Here is a 27,045-nt window from a genome sequence, read left to right as displayed (position 1 = left end):
AACAAATTAGTAGTATCACGGAAGAATTTTTAGTGACTTGCTGATTTCAACTATTGCCAAATACCCTCATCTACTCATCACATTCTTAATTAAGAGACACCAGTGTCTGTGTGTTTTTATAATCTCTTTGTTAAAATTACTCAGTAGTGGCCTCAGTAGTTGCAGACTAGTCCATTAATTTAATAGAGAGATTCAAAAGATTATTACAAAAGAAGCAGGATGTAGACACGCCCAGCTGAACAATAGTGGGGAAGAGAGGGGTCCCTAACAAAAGATATGATAAGAGGAAAGGGAAATATCACTGCAGTTCATAATGATGGTTGGTAAACAGTTGAGTACATGTTTTTAAGTCTGTAACAACTTGGTTCAACAAAGTAAGAATTAGTTGTAAATGCTAATGTCTTTGACTTACAAATCCTCCCTGTGAGTATGATCCAACTCAGAGCATTTGACTTCAATAGGTGACCATCTGCGATAAAAAGGAGAGTGGTTCCTTCTGTGCTAGTCCTGGAATACTAATAGAGGCAGCATTCCTGCACATAGTATGAAATCAATAAATACCTGCTGAACGGATGAATACATGACTAAACATGTGAAGAACAGTATCTCCTTTTTCTAAAGTACCATTACAGAAGTAATGGTACTTTCGACAAATATGTAAGGGTAAAAACAGTTACATTCTTGATCTTTAAAGTGTAATATATTTCTCCCCCATATTTCTTCTTTTTTAAAATATAGAAACTGTACTTTATGTACCCTGAACAACCTTCCTGCAAAAAAAAAAAAAAGAAAAGAAAAGAAAAAAAAACACAAAGCACATTCATCTCTGCCTCTTACATTAACAGACTTGCCTAAGAGTTTTTATGGTTATACTTCAACTTGTTCCCTGTATGCTACCTCCTCTGTAACTTGACTTTAAATTATCTGTTTATCTTCTCATATTGCAAATATTATTGAATACATGTAGTAGATTAAATAATCAGTTTCCTTTGAATATTCTTAGTTGTGATTTCCTAGTTTAACATTCACATTTTGCATCCAAATGGTATTTGTCTTCATATAATTGATAAGATTCCATTTATTCATTCATTTAATATATATATTGGTTGAATGCCTATCATGTAGAAGATAACCTACTAAATGTAGAAATTCACCAGAAAATAATCAACTTCTCTTTCTTCCCCAAATTCAGAGTTCCCTAACACTACAGGTTTACTTTAATTTGGTCAGTGGTGCCAAGTAGTCAGATAGGTGAAATATTTCCTTTAGGAGGGTGGTACTGAAAGCTGTCCATTCTTAAGAAGCATCTGTGATTATGTATGTAGTAAAACAGGTTCTGAAATTAATTATCTTAGAATTGGGCTCAGTAGACCTGGCATAGATCCCAAGAATTTGCAGCATTTCTAACAAGTTTCCCAGGTAACTCTCAGGCACATAGTTCTCAGAACGTGCTTAAGAATTACTGCCTTAAAATTTAAAGAAAATTTTATTCTCATGCCATGCTATATTCTACATACAAAAAGCATCTTCCTTTATTATTTTTCTATAAAATACTATTTAAACTTTCCTGAATTATATTTTATAATTACAACAAAATCTGTTGTGACCCATGCAGATTACTATACAATTCTTTATCCCTTTAAATGGAGTCGAAATACATGAAGAATGCTAAATATAATTTTTTTAAAAAAACTCACATTTTAATCATAAGAAAAATACTTTGATTGCCATTACGTGACTCTAAATTGGTAAATCATTACAATGATAATTTATATTTTGGTTCATTAACTTTACAAAATATTATTCAAAAGTTCCTGCAAGGTGCCTTTTCTTTAATACTTTATAATTTTTCCTTCAAAATATTTTATTAGATCACAATGAGTTTTTCATATGATTTTAGAGAATAGTAATATAATTGATGTTTTCCTTCTTGTATTAGTAATACTTTACTTCTACCTTTTTGGAATGGATTATTTTTCTGTACCAGTCCTTTCAGCAATATGGCACCATGTCATAGGTGGTGAACACAGTGACATTATTTAAGGTCAGGGTACAGAGAAAATATATTACTAGGCTCTACTTGTTGTATTAGGGTCCACCTTTCTTTCACAGAAACATTGGCTTGTTATTTCATAATTTGAGTTCCAGACTCGGTTTTCTTGCTTCTAAGGTTGGTAGGTCATTTCTTTAACAAGATTTGATATATTTCTAATCTTTTCTAATTTGAATATTATCATAGTGTGATCTGCTGATTTTTTAAAAATAAATCAGTAGTTCCCAAGCTGCATTAGGAGATTTCAGCTGATATTAAATTAACCCCAACCGCCACCTCCAGTCAAATGTGGCACCTTTGCATGACAATATCATACCCACTTTTATTATATTTCTTTTTTTAAAAAAAAAAATGTATTTTAAGGGGCTTACTTGAAAATAACTCATAATAATAGGCAATTGTGAAATGTTTAGTTTCATTGAGTGCTCTAACCACATTCATCTGAATAATCCAGCTCTCCAAAGGCTGAAATCTATTCTAGCTACTTTGAATACATAGTGTCCAATGGTAACTACAAATATATTCTAGGGCTCATCAAAATGGAATGAACCAGAATATCTACACACTCAAAACAAACAAACAAAAAGGAATAGATATTCATTTTTAAAGTTTTAAAAGGCTAAAAAAATCGCAACACTATTTTAAAATATATACACTTCCACATGATAATATGCCCTTGAGCCAGGAAATCATTATAATAAAATTTTGTGGCAAAAACCCTCCACTGTTTTGTGGTGGCATTTCTGCCATGTTTCAAATTAGAACTCCTATAAATCTTGAAATTGAACAAACAGGAAAATAGAAATCTCACCTGTCTGTATTCAGACCTAAACAATGAATTGAAATAAGATTCCAGGCCCGGTGTGGTGCCTCAAGCCTGTAATCCCAGACCTTTGGGAGGCGGGCAGATCACGAGGTCAGGAGATCAAAACCATCCTGGCTAACACGGTGAAACACTGTCTCTCCCCAAAATACAGAAAAAAAAATTAGCCAGGTGTGGTAGTGGGCGCCTGTAGTCCCAGCTACTTGGGAGGCTGAGGCAGGAGAATGGCGTGAACCCAGGAGGCGGAGCTTGCAGTGAGCCGAGATTGGGCCACTGCACTCCGGCCTGGGTGACAGAGTGAAACTCCAAAAACAAAAATTAAGATTCCAAATCAAACTTTCTAACTTGTTGAGGTTGATACATTAGTATCTGATTTCAAATATGTAGCGATTTAACTAAACAAATCCATGTTAAAACAGAATCTATACTTTGATCATTCCTTTTTAAATGAAATCATGATAATTTTGACACGATTCTCTATACTGAGGTATCCATTTCCTCACTGGAGTTCTGATAGATGCTACAAATAAATAAAAGTTTAAAGGGTTTTTCCACAAATGATGAGGAGGCTAAGAATCCAGGAATGTGATGCACTAGACTGGTAGCAGACCAAGCAGCAGAACTAAAGCTCAAAAGTAGGTGAAAGAACTTTCCATCAATAACTGCAATAATGAAGTGTAAAGTGGAGCATATTTATACTTCTGAACTGTTTCTTTATTCAGCAACCTTGTACAGAAAGTCTTCTTTATCTTTTTTTAATATTATTTATTTATTTAGAGACAGAGTCTCTCTCTGTCACCCAGTCTGGAGTGCAATGGCGTGATCTCAGCTCACTACAACCACCACCTCCTGGGTTCAAGTGATTCTCCTGCCTCAGCCTCCTTAGTAGGTGTGATTACAGGTGTCCACCACCACGCCTGGCCATTTTTTGTGCTTTCTTTTAGTGGAAACAGGGTTTTACCATGTTGCCCAGGCTGGTCTCGAACTCCTGACCTCAAGTAATCTCCCTGTCTTGGCTTCCCAAAGTACTGGGATTATAGGCAGGAGCCATTGCACCTGGCCATTCTTTATCTTTTTAAATGTCGTAGTTGCCTAATTGTATATATTATGCAAATATCTACTTATTTGCCAAATGACAAATCCAAAATACCAAGCATCATCAAACTTTGGAAAATGCATAAATATCTCTAGGACAGTATTTTCAAATGATGCATTGGGGTAAATACGCATGCTTTTGTACTACGGGTGCTTCAAAAAATGGATCTTTAAATCAGAAAATTCCTTGGGGAAAACTCTGGCCCTGGCTTTGAGAACCACAAATGCTACAGTGCAGGATGGGAGACCCACATAGTGGTTTTAGTCCATCTAATCCCATCAGATTGAACACCTCTAAGTATGTTTCTCACAGTGGAAACATCTGATCTTACTGGCTTCTCTGTCTTTTAGGAATATATTATTAGAAAAGAAAAACATGTTTGGCCTACTGTAAGCAGTCAAGGGATTAGATATAATTATAACTAGGCAGCAGTTGTTATCCAGCAGGCCTGTAATTGTACGTTGATAATCCTTTCTTTTCCTTGCAAATCCTAATTTACAGATGTTAGAAGTTTAATCAAAAAAAAAAAGGAAAAGAAAACCAGAAAAAAAATAGAGGCAACCTAACCTGTAATCTGCTTTTCAATCCCTCACCAATCATGCCAAAGTGAAAATAGATTATTAAACCACGAAAGGATTTTGATAGGAAAAATTGCCTTTACAGCATTCTATTTGATAACATTAATATTCCAATTCTCATCAGCATATTGGATACCACCCTTCTTCAAAAAGACTTCAATCTCGTTTGATGTCTGTCTTTTACACTTTAGTTTTCTGAAGGGCTTGTTTTCGTTTTAAGTAGTTTATTCATCCATCTATCTAAATATCTATATCTATCTAAATATCTTCTGAAACTAGAGGGAAAAAGCCTTTACAAATACCTTACCAGAAAGCTCCCACACTATTGAAAGCAAATAGAAAATGTAAGAAAATAAGTTTATCTTTCAGGTTTGAAACCAGGAACATTTCTTCCCTTTGAATTGATTTCAGCTCGGCATGATTTTTCATATGTTTTCTGAGTTTTCTCAGGGTTCTTTTGATAATGAGTAAAGAGCAATGTTTTGTCCTTCAGAGTTGCAGAGTGATGTTAACACAAGGAGTTTTGTTTTGAAAATCTTTATCTGGCATAATTATACATTCCGCCCAGTACTCTATTGATGGGAAGTAAACTGTTTCTCTCCTTCAGTTGTCGTGCTTAGGGTCTAAAGGCCAGATGGGTCCAGTAGCTAAAGCTACAAAAGAAGCCCTCCTAGGTCGTCAGTGGGAAGTTCAATATTATTGCCTCCCTAATAGCAGCTGCTTCTATTTGAACTCAGGGTTATGAAAGATGAACTACATTAAATGGTAAATCATTAAATATCAGCTGAGTAAAAGCACTGTAGTGTATTTTCCTGCTTAAATCACCAGCATCTGTCTTCTCACATGCAAAGAGTTGCTCTTGACAATCATGTAGTGAAACCCTGACAGAAGGGCCAAGACTGAAACCACACAAAAAACCTCAAATAGCATCTTTTGGGTTTTCAGTTGGCGAGTAAATGATCATCAGCAAATATTCCACAGTGAAACTAAAGCTCAACATTGCATTTAACACAGCCATAAAATATTTAGGAATGCACAATCCCTTTAGAGCCTCATTTTTTTCTCCTATTATGTGTTTATTCTTCGGGAAAAGAAAAACAACTGTTTAAATTACGTCCACCTAATACCTTAGATTTATTGCAAAGCCTACAGTTTGCTGGGTTTCTTTTACTATTGATCCTCCTCTTACTTATGGAGGATGTGAACATCATAACCAGAGATAAAGCTCATACTGATTCAAAACTGAAATGGTGCAATAATGGATGCCTAAGGTAGTGTTTCAAGACTGTTACAAAAATTAGACCCTTTCATCGACTTACGTTAGGCAGCAGAATAATCTCAAGTGGCAATGACAGCTATAAAATCCCACACCCTACATGGCTTAGATTTATAGTAGAATACTCATAACTGCAAGCAGTTACCATGAGACAATGGTCTTTCTTTACCCTTATACTGCATGTGCTTTCATGGTGCTTTCCTCCACTGTGGATTTGTCTTGCCCACGCAAGTATTTGAGCCGCATGACAGTGTCATTTTAGATGCCACTATCATGGCAAGATACTGAAGGTAACCACACAACATCTCAATGACATATTGTTTTTGCCTCCCCAGAATATATAGCCCTGCAATAAAAAGCAAATGGAAATCTGGAATTCACTTTTAGGTTTCCAATTTGTTGCCTCCTTTTGGCATACAACAGACTACATTCAAAATTTGGGAAGAAAACACAGAGTTTAACTGCACGTATTATGTTCTACCAATCATTTTTATGGCATGCTTATTTTTTATTTATTTATTTTTTTGAGACGGAGTCCCGCTCTGCCACCCAGGCTGGAGTGCAGTGGCGAGATCTCCACTCACTGCAAGCTCCGCATCCCGGGTTCACACCATTCTCCTGCCTCAGCCTCCTGGGTAGCTGGGACTACAGGCGCCTGCCACCACGCGCGGCTTTTTGTTTTTTTAGTAGAGGTGGGGTTTCACTGTGTTAGCCAGGATGGTCTCGATCTCCTGACCTCGTGATCCGCCCACCTCGGCTTCCCAAAGTGCTGGGATTACAGGCATGAGCCACCACGCCCCGCCAAATGTATTTTTTCACTGCTTTATTAATTAGCACCTATATCCAGTATAACATCACAGAAAACCTTATATGCACAAAGTCATACTATTGTTTAGGGAAGAAACAATTACACTCTTAAGAAAGTATAAGAGTCTGGAAGACCATCTTATTGTTTGACTTTGGGCAAATTATCAGCTGTGCCACCATTTTCTCATCAATATACTGAAAATAATAATACCTATCTTACATACGTGTGAGAATCAAATCAAATAATACATACAAAGTACTTATCATAATGCCTGGAATATATTAAAGCTTTTAGAATAAGCAAAATTTTTAGTTTTGTCCCAAAACATATACAATGTATTTCAAACCTATGCTGTGTCGTGTTTCATGTTTCCTACAGCCTCCACACTGTTCCCTGCCCCTTTATGCATTTACTGAAAAGGCTCCTTTTGCAACTTCTCATTCCATGTGTTTTATCCACTGGAAATAATTCAGAGACCAACCATTGAGACCAACCTGCAAATATATTAACAGAAAACATGTATAGCATGTGGTTACCTCTTTGGGGACATGAATAGACAAACAGAAAATGTCACAGTGTCATGTTTTAGAAGAAATATAAATCTTCATGTACTGCAGGACACAATTTTGCTAACATGGAAAAGGAAAGACCACAATTTTGACAAAATTAAACTTAACCCTATGGGATATGGTTATCCCCACGTTACCTGCTTTTAACATTATATAGGACTGTACTCATATTCAGGTCAAACTACAGATAGCCAAATGTCATTTAGTGGCATTAGAGGGTGAATGGAGCTGGCAGGCAGGAATGCCCAGGACACTTTCTAGAACACAGATGCAGGACCTATACCTACTATTCAATGTTGTCTTGTCATTGTGTTAAAATACACACATCGAGACAGCCCAGAATGTTCACTGGTTAAGTGAGGCCCTAAAACTTGAAAGGATCTGTGTAACTGAGAGGAAGAAAAATGAGTCAGTCATAGGGACCCTATAACTCTGATTTTGAATAGTGAATAAAAATCTAGCATAACTATTATACAATGTTGTTCAGCGCATTGTTCGACATCATTGTCAGTTTACTCTTATCTTCTTATTTCCATAATAATGTTATACACATATATGTACTGTATAAATAATGAAGATAGAAGCTTCAGTGTTTCATGTTAAAATGCTAACTGAGATGTAAAAAGGAACCATGTAATTAATCCGTGCACCACTAAGACAAATTCCATCACAGACAACATCATTCAACAAGCCATGTCATTACTGAAGCAAAGGTTAAATTGCTCTTTTTAAAAAACATAAAGCCTGTCTTTAAAGAGCTTTACAAAAATGAAAGAACTGACTGATCTTGCTCACTCTCATCCTGAAGAAAAAGTGGTCAATCTACCAACATATCAGGCTTTCTATATAGTTGGTTGTTCTTATCTATAATAGTTAAGAAGCTACAAATGACAATACATTTTAGCATTATATGGCACACTTCATTTCATAAGGACACTTCAATTTCTCTTCATTTCTGGAGGAAGATTAATTTTGTCACTGAACATTCCAGGCCCGAGTTGCTTGAAAGGAGTCAGTGACACACCAACGTTTAAGGAAATCCCGAGCCCCGGTGTCAGAGAGCATCCCAAAAAGGATGATGCATCACTCTGCAACTGCCATCTGTTGAGTGTTTTCCCGACAGCTGTATCTCTTGACCATCGCCAGTGCAGATAATCACAGGAGGCACGAAGGAAGTGCACAGCCGTCAGACACAGAGGAAAATTCCATGTTCGTCTGTGAAACAACATTGCTTTTAATTGCACCATAATGATTTTCTAACAGACACAATGGTATGTAGTGTAGTCTTAGAGCTGATTTAAAGCACACAATAAACCACAGTGCAGCTGAAAAGCCAATTGAGACTTCTTAGTGCCAGGAAGGTTTTTGTCTTACGTGAATACTTAAGAGCATTTCGCCAGCTACTCTGTCCACAATCCACTTTTACCAAAAATAACTGCCTCTATCATTGTGCCTGGGCAGTTTTTAAAAGAAAATGAACATTTTTATTTCAAATATCAATGAGGTTAAGTCTTGGCTTTATTTTTAATTTTCATGATAGACAATCCTAAAATAAGACCACTTCATCAGGTGGGTGATGGTCCAAAGTCTCACTCTCCTAACTTTTTTAAAACCACTTAATGTTTTTATTCTTACCCTTCAGTGTAAAAGTCTGCCCAGCTACTATATGACTTTACCTCTTTCAAAACATTCTCTGACATAGCAGTTGCAAGGGTATTGAGATGGTGGAATTGGCTGGTCAGATATTGAAATCCTTGGTTTCTTCACGGGAGCAACTAATAACACTAGTAGCTACCATTATTTGAAGACCTGCTATGGAGCAGTCCTCTTCTCAGTACTTTATAAGCTTCAACTTAAAAGATTCCAGTCAAAATGTCACCTTGTGTGAAAGTCTAATACTCTGTTTCTGGGAATTCAGTTGTCAGAATATGATGGATTCATCAGCAGAGGCTTCTAAATCCCCGAGCTCCATTCCATTCTGGAGCATAAAAGAATGAGAGAGAGACAGAGAGAGAATAAAAGAAAGAAATTTCAAAAGATCTATACTTTCCTCCTTTTCATTTATTTTAATCATTATCATTGTAATAATATATGTTGACCCTATCACATATATACACACAACACAATCACATACCCATGCATGTGTACACACACAGGCACTTACGTACTCTAAACTCTCATTTTCTTCATTTACTACCATTTTGCACTTATCTGTGTACCGTCTTGTAGCTAACAGTTACTACTACTATGAAGTGTGGCAGCAAGAACAGATATTAGAACCAATTTAAAAAATATCTGTGCTAAACATGCATTAGGTACACTTGGGCTCATACTTACTTTTCAGGGGAAAAAACTATGTACCAAAATGAACCCCACATGCCTATGCCTGGCCCATGGCAAGCTTCACAGCTGAAACTCCTATAACAAAAGACACAAATGTTTTTCTCCTACTAATCTGAATTCAGAAAGCAAGGGACAAGGAAAAAATTTACTATCCATTCTCCACCAGGCATTATAGGCAGAGCTCTGGGAGAACTGATCTTGGTTAAAAAAAATAAATTCTTACTTTTTTGCCAGCTTTTGTCAACTGCTTCCAGATCTCAACTGTGGGCTTTAAAGCAAGTGGCACGGGGGGGTGGGGGGGTGGTTTGAGTCACCCCATGTTGGGTACCAAAAACTATAGGGGAGAAAAAATAATACATTTACCTCATCCATTGCAAGATTCATGGCTGATAACCATATAACAAAAGACAGCTTAACAAAAGAAAACACAAACTTATTTATGCATTTATTTATTTATTTATTTAAGACAGAGTCTTGCCCTATTGCCCAGGCTGAACTGCACAGCTGCAAATCATAGCTCACTGCAGCTTTGAACTCCTGGGCTCAAGTCATTCTCTCACCTCAGCCTCCCAAGTAGCTGGGACTACAGGCATGCACCACCACACCCAGCCAACAAATTTATTTGACCAAAGTTTCATGTGGCAGAAAGGCTTCAGAAATGAAGACTCAAAGACCCAAGGAAAACTGTGTATTTTTATGGACAGGTTTGATGAAGAATAGACAGTCATGTGGAAGTATGGTTGGACAAAAGGGAGGTTTGACCTAATGATAAACTGGGCAGAGCTTAGCAAAGGCGGTTTGCTTAGATTCTTCTTGGCCTCCAGGTATAGGGCAGGACACCTATCATGTGAGGGTCTTATGACCTACTTACAGGGGAGGTGGGTCAGACAACTTCCCTATAACCATGTTTCGGGGAGAAAGAACAGAGAAAGTTAGAGAGGCCCTTCTTTCTTCTGTAGTTTTCTCAATTTCCTTCAGGTTAAAATATTCAGTAGATAGTGAATTCAAGTTGGAAGAGGTGAGTCCGGTCTCAAAATGGAGGTTAAACTGCTGCCTGGTGGCTCCAAGCCCAATTCCGGCCATGGCTATCACCGCCAGGGGAAGGGGGTCATGATCCAAAGGAAACAGAGTAGGTGAGAAACTGTTTATTGGTGGTCTGAGCTTTGAAAAGACAGATGATAGCTTAAGAGAACATTTGCAAAAATGGGGCCCACTCACAGATTGTGTGGTAATGAGATACCCCCAAACAAAAAGTTCCAGGGGTTTGGTTTTATGACTCACTCTTGTGTTGAAGAGGTGGATGCAGCAACATGTACTCAACCACACAGGTTGGTGGGCATCTGTTGGAACCAAAGAGAACTGTTTCTAGAAAGGATTCTATAAAGCCTGATGCCCATCTGACAGTGAAGAAAAATTTTGTTGGTGGTATTAAAGAAGATACAGAAGAATATAATTTGAGAGACTACTTTGAAAAGTATGGCAAGATTGAAGCCATAGAAGTTATGGACGACAGGCAGAGTGGAATAAAGAGAGAATTTGCTTTTGCAATTTTTGATGATCACGATACAGTTGATAACATTGTTGTTCAGGAATACCACACTATTAATGGGCATAATTGTGAAGTGAAAAGGCCCTTTCTGAACAAGAGATGCAGTCTGCTGGATCACAGAGAGGTTGTGGAGGTGGATCTGGAATTTTATGGGTTGCGGAGGAAACTTTGGAGGTGGTGGAGGTAATTTTGGCCGTGGTGACAACTTTGGTGGAAGAGGAGGCTATGGTGGTGGAGGTGGTGGCAGCAGAGGTAGTTATGGAGGAGGTGATGTTGGATATAATGGATATGGAGGTGATGGTGACAACTCTGGCAGTGGTCCTGGTTATAGTAGTAGAGGGGGCTATGGTGGTGATGGACCAGGATATGGCCCAAGGTGGTGGATACAGTGGTGGTGGTGGAGGATATGATGGTTACAGTGAAGGAGGAAATTTGGCGGTGGTAACTACGGTGGTGGTGGGAACTATAATGATTTTGGAAATTATACTGGACAACAGTAATCAAATTATGCACCCATGTAAGGGGGCAGTTTTTGTGGAAGAAGCTCAGTCATCCCTATGTTGGTGGTTATGGATCTGGTGATGGACATGGTGGATATGAGAGAAGTTTCTAAAAACAGCAGAAAAGGGCTGCAGTTCTTAGCAGGAGAGAGAGGGAGGAGTTGTCAGGAAAGCTGGAGGTTACTTTAAGACAGTCATCCCGAATGCATTAAAGGAACTTTAAAAATCTGCTACAGTGGAAACGATGATCCACAGTCAGAAAAGTTACCGCAGCTTAAACAGGAAACCTTCTCATTCAGGACTGTCATAGCCACAGTTTGCAAAATGTTCAGCTATTGGCTGGGCATAGTGGCTCACGCCTGCAATCCCAGCACTTTGGGAGGCCGAAGTGGGCAGATCATGAGGTCAAGAGATCGAGACCATCCTGGCTAACACGATGAAACCCCGTCTCTACTAAAAATATAAAAAATTAGCCTGGTGTGGTGGCGGGCGCCTGTAGTCCCAGCCACTCAGGAGGCTGAGGCAGGAGAGTGGTGTGAACCTGGGAGGCGGAGGTTGCAGTGAGCCAAGATCATGCCACTGCACTCCAGTCTGGGTGACAGAGCGAGACTCTGTCTCGAAAAAAAAAAAAAAAAGAAAGAAAAAAAAAAAAGTTCAGCTATTGATTCATGCAATGTAGTGTCAATTAGATGTACATTCCTGAGGTCTTTTATCTGTGGTAGCTTTTTCTTCTTATTTTTCTTTTCATTTCACCAGGTACTTTGCCCTGTAAATTGTGGTAGTGGTATCAGGAATAAAAAGTTAAGGAATTTTTAGCTTTTCAATATTTGTGTAGTTCAGTTTTTCTACATTTTAGTACAGAGACTTTAACAAATGCAGTTTTGAAAGTGTTTCCTTGTGAGTTAACAAGAAGATCATTGTTAATTACTGTTTTGCATGAATTTTGCTGAAGTTAACTGTAAAGAAACACCTGCTGACTTGCAGTTTAAGGGGAATCTATTATACCCATTTCCAAACTATGACATGAATGGGTGCTGACATGTGGACAGAATAGATATTTATGTGTTTGCAATGTGTGTTTTAGATAAATAGAATTGGGTATTTAAATTAGCATTTGTGAATTTAATAGCATTAAGATTACCTTCAAATAAAAAAAAAAATCTCAAAATTAAAAAAAAATACCTCAGTATGCCAAGATGCTATATTTTAGGATATCATGTTGTAGGTGCAAAAGGTACTTTCCTTCCACTCCCTGAAGGTTCAAGAATTTGAGCCTATAAGACAGACTGACAATAGACAGATTAACAGGAGAAAAGGTGTACACATCTATTAACATGCAGACACATGGGAGTCATACCAAGTATGAAACTCAAACAAGGGCCAGAAGATTAAAGCTTAAAGGCCCCTGTTCATAAGAGACAGGGGAGTGGGGGATGCAGGCAATTTTAGAGGACGATTAAAGGATTTTTAGGAGAGATGAATGGACCTGAGGAACAGACCATAGCCTGAGGCAAAGTTTATCCGGACTCTGGGAGAGTGGTGTCAATGTTAGTCTTTTCTGCAAGTTATTCTGCTCTGTTTGATGAGATTATAAGGAGGGGGCTCAAGACAACTGTGTTTCTTCTAGTGGAACTTCACTTGGTCAAATGAGGGAACTTCACATAAAGCACCTCTCCGTGCTTCAGGATAGGGAAAGGGGAGAGAGAGGGAGAGTGGGAGGTCAGAGGGAGAGACCTTGTTTCTGAGGCTGCTTCTTTATTTCAAGGTACTCAGCATGTGAAAGCACCATATTTTAAGGTGTTGTTTTCTGAGCCGCCACGATGTTCTGAGCCCTGACGCCTAGAAGTAGTACTTTTTCAGGAAGAAGTCTGAACCACCTATTCACATTCCCATATGGCATAAGAAATTTGAAATTCTCACTTTTGAAACCTACTATCTATATTTGTGAACTATCCATGAGGCATTTCAGAAGCAGCTTTTTTTTCACAATGACCCACTCTTGTTAGTAGTAAGGTTTGTTTGTGAACTTGACTTCCTAGTTTTACCACTTCCTGGTTAATAATTATGAGAGATAACAGTTCTTTGTGCAGTTACCTAGAGGCTACTGTTACCTTTTTTTAAAACTTAAATATCCAACAGATACTGTACTCAAGGGTAGGTGAACATTCTCACACATGATTCATGCAGTGTAAAAGAGCCACAGGCTAAGAAACAATGCCTAATCTCTAATTAGGTAATTTGAGCGGGGAGGAGGGTCTATATTCCTAAACAGCCTGCCTGTGTTTTAATAATATTTCTTATTCCTAAATCAGGCAGGCACGATTCAGCCCACTAGCCATTGGTTGCCTGTCCTAAGAAACATGAGTCTCCTGATATTTGAAACTGGTTGCAGTAAAGAATGCTCAAATCAAATGCCTGCTTCCTTCAGTTCTGCCCTGAAGGAATGCTGCTAGGGGTTCTTCAATCTCTTTCTTAAAACAATTGTTTCCATACACCAAACAGTGCAGTCTCTGTGGACATTTTCTCTTGTCCACAATAAAAGAAGAAAAATAAACAGTCTGCAATTGTTCACATATATAAATGGAACAAGTCTGTAGTGAGAGCCTCCCATATGCCAGGCAACGTTTTGGGTCATGGAAGAAAAGAGGTGAACAAAAGATGGGAAACCCATGACCTCATGAGCTTCATATTGTTGTTTTTTTGTTTTTGTTTTTGTTTTTTGTTGTTATTGTTGTTGTTTTGAGATGGAGTTTCGCTGTTGTCACACAGGCTGGAGTGCAATGGCACGATCTCGGCTCACTGCAACCTCTGCCTCCTGGGTTCAAGCGATTCTCCTGCCTCAGCCTCCCAAGTAGCTGGGATTACAGGCATGCACCACCATACCTGGCTAATTTTGTATTTTAGGTAAAGACGACGGTTCTCCGTGTTGGTCGGGCTGGTCTCCCAGCCTAACCCAACTTTGGGCCTCCCAAAGTCCTGGGTTTACAGGCGTGAGCCACCTCGCCCAGCCATGAGCTTTATATTGGAATGGGGGAAATAGACAAAAGCAAATAAGTGATAGACAGCAATGTAGTAGCAAGTGCTTGATGAAACATAAAGCGAGGTTAAAGAATGGAGAGAAATGGAGGTGCAGAAGGGGAAGGCTTGTCCACATGGGGTCTGTAAAGAGGGGGTTTCAACAGGGCTAGAGAAGCCCTGCCTCTTCTGGTTAGATGTGAGTGGAGAGCTCTGTCAATGCCCCAGGGGATCTGTTTCGAATTAGAGGATGGGATTGGCCCCGTGCTAAGGCAATAAGGTGAAAAGGGGCTTGGTGTGTTTCAGGAACCTGCTATTTCTGAAGGCCTTTGTGGCATGTTGGTGTAAAAGTTGCCAGCTCTTCATTTTTGAAAAGGCTGTCTTGTATTCCGAGATTATGTCTTTCCTCTCTCCCCCAGCTCCCCACTGATGTTAATATGTCCTTTCTTTTAAGAAATGATGTAAGATTTCAAGTTAGTTGTTGTTGTTTTTTAATAGCCTAACTTGGCAATATAAAATGTTGGCAGCAGTATGTTGTTCTCACCTTTTTTCCCAAACTGATTCCTGAAATACAAAACTCTGTTAAGCACTGGCTTAAGACGTGCAGAAAGTGCCAATCCTCCCTCTGTGTCCGTGGAAAACTCCATCTTAATGCACTCCCAAGTGTTTGATTTGTTTTACTAATTTTGTCACTTACATATTTTCCAAGTTTGTCTTGAAAGAAAAAGAAGCACTGTGCTCCCCAAATTCACACTGTATATATTTGGCTTATTTTATTTTATTTTAACATGAAAAAGGAGTAGTAAAATTTATCCTTGATTCTTTAATAAAACAGCATGTCAGCAGAACAGGTACGGGAAATGGAGCCCTCCAAAGTTCTTTTATAGTCTGACATCAGAATTAAACCGGGACGTTGAGAACATCTGGGGCTGTCTCTGTTCTCTGTCTCCTCCTAAGATTTCCAAGGGATATCCGTGTTTGCTTTGTGTTTGTGTTTTGGAGGTAGGGTGGGGAGTTGGGAGCTGGTTTTTTTTTTTTTTTTTTTTTTTTTTTTCTTTAAGAGAAAAGGAGAAAACCAGATATTTTCAAGGGAATTGACTACTAGTGGCCAGTATAACAAAGAAACCCCACTAAGCCTAACCACAACCTGACAGAATGAAAAGTGATTCCAGAGCTGCCACTCACCACAAATCCCCATGAACCATGCCAGGAAACAAGCTGAAAGAAGTAGAGAGGCTGTCGCTGAAGGGCCACAAACGTGGCCCCTAGAGAATCTTCTGGTCCCATTCAAATTCAAAGTGGTAGCGTGGAGGAGGGGTGGAAACTGAAGACAGAGAATTAGCAGCCCTGTGATCACTTTCAGGGTTATGATGGAACTGATTTAAAATGCAAAACCACATTCCGCTGTAAACACAGAAACAAACTGGAAGCAGAGAGGAAATAGAATTTTATTTGGTGATTTTCAATTTTAGGATTGAAATGAGGATGGGAAGAACTATGCTATTTATTTTTCCAGAACTGAAATAGGCTGTTATTTTTTGTAGCATAAGTGAATGTGGACTGATAGATTACTTCTTTGGGCTTCAATGCTAATAAGGCATACTTCCCACAGAATCTGACAGAAAGGATGAATACCTTGCCCTGCTAATGGTTAATTTGTAGTGGCATGTGTATTTCTTGAATGTTCATGAAGTTTTCTAATTCATCAGCACACAATTGGGCTTTTTTCCTCTCTTTAAACAGAATGAAATGCCGGGAGGGCAAGAGGTTCGGGGGTGTTGTATTATCCCTCAGCCCCTATATTTACTACCCAAACGTTATTGCTAATTTTTGTCTACCTCGGGAACAAAATTGTTCTTCAACAAATAATTTAGTACTGACCACACTTTAAAATGTTTATTGCTGTTGAATCTGTCACAGATTGCATCAAGCCACAGAGATGCTAATCTATCTCATGTATTTGAAACTCCTCTGGGAAACATACATTTGGGCTTACTGCTGAGTGAACATGACTGTTAGGATTATGGAGACCATACGCAGTGAAGAAAGGCAGCATCGCTTTTCTGACTGGAAAGTAAACAATAGGGCGATTGTCGGCTTACACATGGGGCCAACAACCCGACCGCTGAAGAGCTGGATGTAAAATCCTTGATCAGCACGCCGTCTTGATGTTTTCTTCTTCTTCGACTTGGATGTTGTCAAGGATTCAGATGAGCCACCCCAGTGCGTATGCAGGAAACAAAACAGGATATTCTTGTTTAAGGACTGTTTTCTGTAATTATGTTGATTTTTTTATGCAACACTTGAACTTTTAAAAACTCAAGGATGCATAAGAAGTACTCCAGAGGAGAATAAATGATTGGGATTTTGTCATAAGTGAAATGTTATCATGTGTTCTTAACAAAATTAACTTGTTTGTGTTTGTGATTGGGTCTATGAATTAAGTATACTGAGACCATGCCTGTTTCATCTTCCTGCCCCCGCCTCAGCGCCGCTCCCCTCCCCGACCCATTTTCAGACAGGAGGTCAAGTTGTCGTTGGAACATCATATTTCCTGCTTGGAAAAGGCACTGGATTGTATAATCGTCTGACAGGAAAGTTTCAAGAGTACCAGGAGCTTCCCTTGGAAGACTTGGGGCGGTGTGGGGAATGTGCAGCATCTATAAACGTCTTTCCTTTGAGCTATCATGGGCCATTCTATGGTTTTGTATACAGAGTTTCAATGTGGAAAGAGCTAAACTGAACTGTAAATACCCTGAGGAAAAAATGTCTGTGGAAATATGTACTTTGGGCTTGCCTGGTACCCTGTAGTTATGTGTCCTTCCTTGCTAAGGAAGGAACATCTGGCTGAACAACTTACTGCTTAATGCTATCAGGCTACAGACATCCGGTCACTCCTTTCCCATCCCAATATAAATTATCTGCCTTAGACAAGGGATGTAACATATTTGTATGCCAAGAAATTTGATTTTGTGACAATTATTTGCTCTTAATTTAAGAGAATTACTTTGTACTCTTTTTCTTTTATTTAATCAAAATGCCATGCAATTTCCTATTTCACTTGAATAATTCTCATAATTTTACAACACAATGAAAGGATTATAGATTAGTGCAGGTCAATCTCCTCCATGTCCTCCTTATTTTTCTTAAGATTCCAATCCACAAGAGGTCACAGACAACATAATACTTCCAGACCAAGGACACCACAAGGTCCCTTTGAGAAAGCGATTATATTCCAATAGAAGTGTGCCCTGAGTTTTAACCACTGTGATTCAATGAAGAACATAAAATGTGAACTAGTCAGCAACTGCCAAGTTTAGTCAGGAGTGCCCTGTGAAAGCTGATCTCACTCTAGGGGTTAGGCTGTTTGGGGGAGAGTTTAAAATGATGCTTGCAGGACAGCCTGTCTGGGTTGGAATTCAGATTCTACCCTTTGGCAAGGAAATTATTTAACCCTTCTTTCCCTTGGTTTTCTCATTTGTAAAAGGAAAATTATAATGGTTCCAATTATTCTTTGCTGTATAACAAAACACCCTGAAATTTAATGGCTTGAAAGAAGTATGTATTATTATCTCTCACTTTTCCGTGGATTGACTGGACTCTCCTGGGTTGTTCTCACTCAGGGTTCATCATTCTGGAGCAGTCAGATAGCAGCAGGAACTGAAGTCATATAAAGGCTTCGGGGGCTGGCCCCACAATATGATTCATTCACATGCTGGTTGTAGGCTAGAAGCTATGTTGGGACTCTGTTGACACCTGGTCTCTCCATGTTGCCTGAGCTTTCCCACAGCATGGAAGCCTCGGTCTGACTTTTTAATGGAAGCTCAGGGTTCTCAGAGAACAAGGCAATGTTGCCAGTCCATTTAAAGGCTAAGCTAGGACCTAGTATGCTATCTCTTCCACCCCACTCTATGCATCAAGCAAGTCAATAAGGTCAGCTCAGATTCAAAGGGAGAGGAATTAGACTCCACATTCAATGTCTATTAGAGGAGTAGTAAATAATTTGATGCCATTCCTGATCTACCATAAATACAGTATTAACCACATAGAGTTTTGTGAGAATTAAGTAAATTAATCTTTGTAACGTACTTAGACCAATGTGTCACACATATAATGTATTTTCAGTGAAAGTTAGTTATTATTTTCTGGGTACTTATTCTATTTTATTTTCCTTCACTGCATTTATCACCATCCAACTTTGCTTGTTTTTATATATGTCTATCGGTATGTGTTCATTGTCTCTCTCTTCTACCCAAATGTAAACTTCTTTACCATAGGAACTGCTTTTCTAAGGCCTACAAGAGTGTCTGGTACTTGATGAGGGCACCATAAATATGTGTTGAATTAATGAGTGAACTAGTGAATAAGTGAATGAGCCCAGTGAATATAAAACTGTAGGAAACAAATATCTTGGATGTTTGGTTATAGAAACTGGGAGTGAGGGAGGATTACAAGCAGAGAGGTTGATATTATGATTTATTTAAATATATAAAAAATTAGGATGAGTATCATCTCTCGTATGAAGCAGTTTTAACTGCAGCTGTCTGGGAAAGCACAAAATATACGACCAGCCCTACCTTGCAACCAAAATTGGGAAGCTGCAGGTGGTCATTCACTGGCCTTCGAATCTGATAGGGCTGGGCTCAAGGCCCTGCTCTGCTGTTTGTTTGCTGTGTGACATGAAAAATTTTTTAACTTCTCTGAGTTGTAAAATCTGTGAAATCAGACAACAAGGCACACTGCAAAGGACTCCTGTGAGAATTAAATACAGGTGACAAACGGTTTCAACAAAAGTACTGGACACAATTAATAAAAATGTACCAGTCCCCAAAAATATTAATGATAGGTAAACTTTATTGACATGAATTTTATTTTACTTATACTCTGTATTAAGTTAGACAGCTTTCCAGTTTTTGTTTTTCGAAAACTCCACTTACGTTTCCAAACACATTAAAAAGTATTAAAATAATATTACATTTACTTTTTACTAACTCAACATTCAATCTGTGAGTATAATGACCCATAAACTGACCTTTCTGCTTCACCAGTAACTGACAAAAGAATTGGAACTGAATATTGACTAAGTTTTAACAACCATGTTAAAAATAAATGTTTACGTTTATCAAGAGAAATTGTGACATCAGAGGAAATAAACATCATGTCCAAAGAACAACTTCCCAGAATTCAAGGGGAATTCCCCCACCCCCAATCTCTTTGTGAGGATGTCCAAATGTAAATTACTTAATCAACCAGATGGTGATTGTCGAGAGTTCAATGAATTCAAAACACTTGGAAGTTTGAGAAATTTTAAAAGGGAAACCACTATTTGTTTTTTGGGGTGCTTAGTATTTTAAAATAAACTTATAAGCGAAGATGAACTAATAAATATAACAATCCATTTTTTTAAAACATTGGGAATATATATATTTAATTCAAGTTGGTTAATTTATAGGTAGACACACATATTTATATAAATTAATAGTGGATACATTGAACAGAAATTTTGTCTGTTTCCTTGCTTTGCAAAAACTGTTGAATAATATTTCTTACACTGAAACATTTCTCTGGAACCTGGGAAATATGGAAGCTAGAAAAAAGGATGATGAATAAAAAATCATACATCTTGAGACAGGGCGCGGTGGCTCATGCCTGTAATCCCAGCACTTTGGGAGTCTGAGGCAGGCGGATCACCTGAGGTTGGGAGTTCGAGACCAGCCTGACCAACATGGAGAAACCCCATCTCTACTAAAAAATACAAAATTAGCCGGGCATGGTGGTAGATGCCTGTAATCCCAGCTACTCAGGAGGCTGAGGCAGGAGAATCCCTTGAATCCCAGAGGCGGAGGTTGCAGCGAGCCGAGATCACGCCATTGCACTCCAACCTGGGCAGTGAGAGTGAAACTCCATCTCAAAAAAATATAAAAGAATCATATGTCTTCAAAAGGAAAGTATTCAGCACTAAAGTTGCATATTACTGGCAGGTAGACAGTACAACATATATTCAATTCTCCAATCAGCAAAACACCAAAGAAGCACAGGACAGGCACAGCTCAGTCCTCCAACGTGAAGGAGAATGTACTTGCCGAAGACATCACAGTACAGCATGGCAAAATTTGTTCTACAGGGAACTTACAAATATAAGACTCACTAACAGGTTTGATACCAGATAGGTAGCAACACTCAAATTACATCTATTTAACATACCTGACAAAAGGTAGTTAGTAAATATTAGTTTTCTTTCCTTCTTTCATTTGAACTATTTTTTTCCTCGCTTTTTTGTCCATTACCATAATGTCTGGGCTCTGTGACTAAGCATATAGCCATAAGTGCTGGGATTACTTTATGGCTCTTTGTTCCCAAGTAAACAAGCCTAGTCTGGTTATGTATTAATCAATGGAAGGTGATAGCCTGCATGAAGAACCAATATGGAGAAAGCAGAGGCCCAGATGAAATCAATATACAATAAATGTATCTGAGCCTTTCCATCCTTCCACTTCTAGTTCCTTTATGATCCATGATCCATTTTAAGAAGATCAGTATGCCAGGGACTGGTCTGCTCAGTGAACCTCACTTATGTGAAAAGGAGAAACTCTTGTTGTCCCCTGTCAGGACCTGATTGGATACAATTATATAGGGCTTCATCTCTTTAGCAGATACGGTATTGGCATTCATGCCACAGCTATTTTTCCTATACAGAAGTGCTGACAAAAGTGATTTGGGGTTTTCCTTTTTTCTTTCCACACCTTACCCCTTCCAGAGAATGTCTATAATTCCACTCCTTACAATAGTAAATCCGGACGGCAAGAATTCTCAACAAAATGTGTTCATAAACATTTACCTTTTTTCTTTCATATTTGTAGTAATGATAACTAATGCCTACAGTTTGGATTGTAATTTGTTCAATTTATCCAACCAAGACAAAAGTCTTTTAGGGGAATTTCACTATCCAGTCTATTATTTAACCTCATGAACAAAATTGCTGTTTCTGCCTCACTTAAAAAGATTCATCATGAAGGTTAAGAACAGATGAGACGGGTGTCTGCAGTCTCCTGAAATCACAAATGTACAAACAACAGAACTAATTTTTCTCTACTGTTTTTACAAAAAAAAGGAAAGCTTTTTTTCACACTAGGCAAACAGCAACTGGTTTAGTCTCATAAATTTACATGTCCTAAGTAGTGTCAGTCTTCAGGCAGATTAGATTAACAGGCTTTGTGTTATCATCCCAGGAAAAAAAAAGAAAAATAGATCCAAAGTCATCTGGTTAATTGGAGGAGGTGGGGAGATGAAGTTCTTCCATTAAGTTCTTTTGGAGCAGTTGCAAGATCCACAAAATCTGTTTTTAGCTCAGTCATTCATCCTGTTGGATGTGTGATGTGTTTTCAATTCAATGATAATTGCCCTTTCCATTTCTTTGATAATTGCCCTCTCTATTATCATTTATGGAGATTCAAATTATAAATCAAGACAAGACAGCCAGAAAAATATTATGACTGTCCCTTCTGAGGCCACAGTAAAACTCAAGTAACACTGCCAAAGTCTGAGAGCTTAAGCTGCTTTCATTTGCATGTTTCTGAACATTTTATTTTAGGGTCCAGTGGTTTTCCTAAAGAGGAGGTTGCATGACAATAATAGAACTGAAAGTTAATGTGTACAGAGAATATAAATTTAGCTTTGATTCAAGTTATAAACTTGTATTTGAAATCAGAAACTTGCACTCCCGACTGTCTGAACGCAAAGATGAGGAGTCGGCCACAAATGCCTGCTATTAGTCACCCATGTCCCCACGGAGGCCATTGTATAGCGTTGCCTCCCGGGAGTTCCCCTCTCTCTTTATTCTCAGCCTGTTTAGGGGGGAAAAAAAGAAAAAAAAAAAAGCTGTATCCATTCCTTCTCACTGAATATGCCCCATGATCAACACAATGAAATGTGTAGAAAGACACAAGCAAGCTTTTATCTAAGATTCCTGGAACCATCTCCCAAAACAAAGCAGTATGATAAAAACGTACACCCCAAAAATCGCTCTTTGAGATGGTAACAACGGAGTTCTGGCTCCAACTTATACCTGCTCAGGAGATCCCATTATTAAATTTTCAGGAATTTGGCAAGCTGTTTGTTCCCCCAGAGAACCACTATTAATAAATACATTACATAAATTTAGAATTAAACAATTACATTTAAAACAAAGGTAATAAATACACACATTCATCACTTCCTAATTATTCTAGCACATTGTATTATTTTCTGTGTTGCTGAGGGTGTTTTTATCCATTATATCAACACGTTTGAAATACCACATAATGGTACAATATAGACTTTCTCTTCCCGATTCTGCATTCTGTGACTTCATATTAGCACCTAATATGATGAATATCAGTAAATAATACCAAGTATAGTATTTAAACCACCATATCAGAAAATGCTACAAATCAGTGCTTTTTTTCCCCAGAGAGCTGATCAGTAAACATTTTGCAGCTCAGCCCTGGACAGTAACATGGTTTGGTGAAGAAAGGACTTTGTAGCAAGAATGACCTGGGTTTCCTTTCAGCTCAATTAGTAGCTATATGAACTTGGGCAGTTTAAACTCTCTGAGGCATAATTTGTCATTTTCCTGCTTAATACACTTCAATATATTTCTATTACTTTTAGGATAAAGTCCAAAATCCTTAGGGTGTTTTTTCCCTTATCATTGCCCCAGATTTCTTTAAACTCCTTGAATCCCCAAGTTCCATCTGCCTAAGGGCCCTCAAATCTGGAGTGTTCTTCTTTTCCCTCTTTGCCCTGCTAACTCCTACCCATTATTTAGGTCTCTGTTTAAATGTCACTTTCTCAAAGTAGACTTTGCTGATAGAAACTCCCTTTACCTCCCATAAAACTCCCAGAGAACCTTTTGTACTTGTCCAAGTGTAACAAAATTATATTGCACATAGTCGTTTGCTTAGTATCAAAACCCTGTTTTTCATTCATGTTCTCTCATGTGTTGTTATCACTGCCAAGTTTAACTCTGTGCCCATGGAAAACCGCTTTGCAAGCCTAACCACTAACTTTAATTTGTAGGGTTTCTGTCTTATTAACAGCAAACTCCTATTGTTCAAAGTCACTCATTCTACCCAAGAGGTATTACAGCATGGTTGGTAAATATGGGAACTCTGAGGCAGAGCACTATACATTTGAATCCTGACTCCACCACTTCTGGGCTGTGTGACCTTAGCAATCTTTCTGTCCCTCTTATTCCTAATTTAGGAAGTAGAGTTAATAACAAAACCTACTGATGCAGGATTTTCTCAGCCCCTTCACTGGACTCGCGGCAGGGATACTCCCTCTATTAGGCAGGCCAAGGTCAACCCCTTGCAGGAGGGAGCACATGAACAAGTGAGTGCAGAATCTGGCCGCTCCGGGTGCCGACACAGGAGCAAACTCTGTGCAGGGCCCATGGCCAGGTCAGGTGTGTCGCCTTGAGGGGAATGCAGCAGTACCCATGTGAGGTTGCCCACAACTCCGAAGCCCCAGAGGAGGTTTTACAGTGCTCCTTTAGTTGTGCCATTCACAGACGGCAGTGTGTTAGCAACTCAGTTGGCCCCTTGCCTCATCGTGTGAGGTGGCTGCCCTCTGCTGCTGATGGTGTGACAGCCTTTCTTGGTACCCGCACTCATTGGGTCCTGAGCTATTGTCCGATGTCCAAGAAGAATGAGGTCACATGGGGATGGGGAAGGCAGAGAATTTTGTTGAGCAATGAAAATGGTTCTAAAAGCCTGTCTCTTTCCCAAAGTCAGGCCGTCTCCTCCTCTACCAACTGAGTCTGTGGTCTTTAAAGGCACAGGATGGGGAGTGCATGCTGACTGGTTTGTCAATATGCAAAAAAGGCTAAAGCGAAGATACCACTCAAAGGTGGGCATGACAGTGTAGAAAACCAATTAGGAAAGGGTAGGTATATGTAAAATAGGTGAAGGGTGAGGATCAACCAGGAGAAAGCACGTCAAACAGGAAGACAAGTTCTTAACACAGTCTGATGATTTAACTTGTAGCTTGGCTTTCAGGCTTTAAACTGTCTTCGGCTTGAAGACGGGGTTTCACTGGGTACCCACCCCTAAGCATTTGGCTGCCTCCTGTAGCTATCACTACTTCCTAGACGTTGTGAAAATCAAGTAAATTAGCTTCTGTGAAGTGCTCTGTGCAGGATGACTGCATAGGAATCAGTACTTAACTGTTGGACATTATTCCTACTCGCCTTAACTCTGGTTGAGCTTTCTCCTAATTATGCCATTTCCCAGAATTCCCACCTTTATGGAGACTCTCAGGCTTCCTTATGTTTGGTGAATTTAGACAATCCCACAGATTTTAACTACCCTATCCATTAGAAGGATGCCAAAATTTCTAGCTCTAGTTTCTCCGCTAATTTATAATCCTACAGTTCCAGCTACTTACTGCCATCTCCAAGACACTTCTTGACACATCAAACACAATGCACCACACCCAAATTCATTACCCGTCAGACTAGTTCTTTCTTTTGACATCCATATTTCTGTTAATAGCAACCCAATTTCTTTTGTGAGGCTCAAAGTTTCTAATTTATCTATGTCTCTTCCTTCTCCCTTACTGCACGTCTCAGCAATTGCCAATTCCTATTGATTGCCTCTGAAATACCTCTTGCATATTTTTCTTCCTTCTAATTCCCACTGCTACTGCCTAGCCTAGGTTCTCATTAATCTTTTTCTTGTCTGGACTGTAACAACAGCCTACTATCTTCCTCACAGTTTTAGACTAAGCTTAAACATAACAAGAAGCATTCTTCTAGAGTTAGACATTCATAACACATGTTTTTTTCTCCCCGCTCTCTCAATCCCTGTTTGTGTGATGTTTTGTGTCTTCCCTCCATGACATCAGAGACTTTTACCAACTAGTTCACCTCTGTAGCCTCAGCACCTAATAGTACTTCTTAGTACTAGTTACTAGTAAATTTAGTACTATTATTAAATATTATTATAGTACGAACATGGCATATTATTAATATGGCTTATTGTTACTGAAAATAGTACTATTAAATTTTAAATATTGATAAAATTATTTGCTAGGTTAATTATTGAATAAATCCATTTTCAGCCCTTGTTTTGATCTATAGTGCATACACTTCATCTACCTAAATTGGATTTCTGGTTAATTTACTCCCTGCTCAAACATCATCAGTGTTCCTAATCGATTACCTAATGTCTAATATCCCCATCCCAGAATACAAGGCCTCAATTAAGAGTACAAACTTACTTCTATGAAAGTTCTAGCCCACACTGAATATTCATTTTTTGTTTGTTTGTTTGTTTGGGGGCTTTTTTGTTTGTTTGTTTTTTGAGACAGAGTCTTGCATTGTCACCCAGGCTGGAGTATAATGTCGCAATCTTGGCTCACTGCAACCTCCACCTCCCAGGTTCAAGTGATTGTCCTGCCTCAGTCCTCAGCCTCCCGAGTAGCTGGGATTACAGGCGTGTGCCACCATGCCCAGGTAATTTTTTGTATTTTTAGTAGAGACAGGGTTTCACTATGTTGGCCAGGCTGGTCTCAAACTCCTGACCTCGTGATCCGCCTGCCTTGGCCTCCCAAAGTGCTGGGATTACAGGCATGAGCCACCACTCCCAGACTAGAATATTCCATTTTTTTTTGAGACAGGGTCTCACTGTGTTGCCCAGGCTGGCGTGCGGTAGTGCGATCATAGCTCACTGCAGGACCTCCTGGGCTCCAGTGATCTTCTCACCTCAGCCTCGAGTAGCTGAGACTATAGATGCACACTACCATGCCTGGTTAATTTTTACATTTATTATAGAGACGGAGTCTCACTATGTTCCCCAGGCTAGTCTCTGACTCCTGGGCTCAAGCAATCCTCCCTCCTCAACTTCCAAAAATGCTGGAATTATTCATTATGCTATTCATTTAACCTTACGAATGTATCTAAGCTCTTTAGAAAATATTAAAAATTCTTCGAATGCTTCATTTTCAAACATAAAGCCCTTTTTAAAAGAAGTCTGGCTATCAGTTCAAAAGCTATAACCACCACTTCAAAAATCAACTATTACTCAATTACCTTTGTCTCCTTAAAACGGACATAGTTAGATAGCCAGTGTTAATTCCTCCTACAAAGATGAGCTTTTTTATTATAAATGAAAATATCCCTCTTTCACAAGATTACACAATAAAATGTTCACCATTTATTTGAAATGTTAATATTACATCTATTACCTAATCATGAAATAAAGAAATTGGCAAGAAAACAACTGAAAGGCTACTTTATTTTTTGAGCATTTTCAACCATAGCCTAAGGTTTTATCCCCAGCTATAAATGTACTTAATTAACCAAGAGCGGTGTGAAACCTAAAATAGTCTATCTAGGAAATTTTCGTTTGTTACCTGTCATAGAACCTTTATAGTTATGTTGGACCTTCACAATAA

General features: G+C 38.7%; 1 protein-coding gene across 3 annotated transcripts in view; it reads left to right on the top strand.

Moving 5' to 3' along the window:
* The window catches only part of ADGRL2 (adhesion G protein-coupled receptor L2), a 683,665-nt gene that overhangs the window by 110,131 nt on the left and 546,489 nt on the right, over positions 1–27,045 (top strand). The gene's annotated exons all lie outside the window — the stretch shown is intronic.

The sequence above is a fragment of the Macaca fascicularis genome, chromosome 1 (genome assembly GCF_037993035.2).
Source record: "Macaca fascicularis isolate 582-1 chromosome 1, T2T-MFA8v1.1".
Classification (NCBI taxonomy): Eukaryota; Metazoa; Chordata; class Mammalia; order Primates; family Cercopithecidae; genus Macaca; species Macaca fascicularis.
This window is presented reverse-complemented; position numbering and strand designations above follow the sequence as displayed.